We start from the raw sequence: 240 nt of genomic DNA on the forward strand, positions 1-240 counted from the left end.
GGCGTTGGTATTGATAACAACACTATTCCAGACAATTACCTACATATGCAGTTCTATTTAATTAGCATTATCAAGTCTCCCTCTTAGTTCCAAATCTCTCTCACTAACATTAAAAAAAATCACGAAAATGACTTACGAAAATACTGTGTCAATACTGTGCCTTCCTCTTCGGTGTTACTGTAACCCTAGATCCTCCGTCTTGAATGACTGTCACTTGAAAAAAAAACACGAAAGTCGATA

General features: G+C 36.2%; 2 protein-coding genes across 2 annotated transcripts in view; one reads left to right on the forward strand and one right to left on the reverse strand.

The window, feature by feature from the left end:
* The window catches only part of LOC119592707 (exonuclease mut-7 homolog), a gene marked incomplete at its 5' end in the record, with an annotated part of 32,149 nt that extends 31,909 nt beyond the window's left edge, over positions 1 to 240 (reverse strand). Inside the window, 1 exon segment of the mRNA XM_037941641.1 lies at positions 146 to 240.
* Positions 1 to 240, forward strand: part of LOC119592408 (apical endosomal glycoprotein-like) — a 5,785-nt gene that overhangs the window by 536 nt on the left and 5,009 nt on the right. The gene's annotated exons all lie outside the window — the stretch shown is intronic.

Source organism: Penaeus monodon, chromosome 30, assembly GCF_015228065.2.
Source record: "Penaeus monodon isolate SGIC_2016 chromosome 30, NSTDA_Pmon_1, whole genome shotgun sequence".
Classification (NCBI taxonomy): Eukaryota; Metazoa; Arthropoda; class Malacostraca; order Decapoda; family Penaeidae; genus Penaeus; species Penaeus monodon.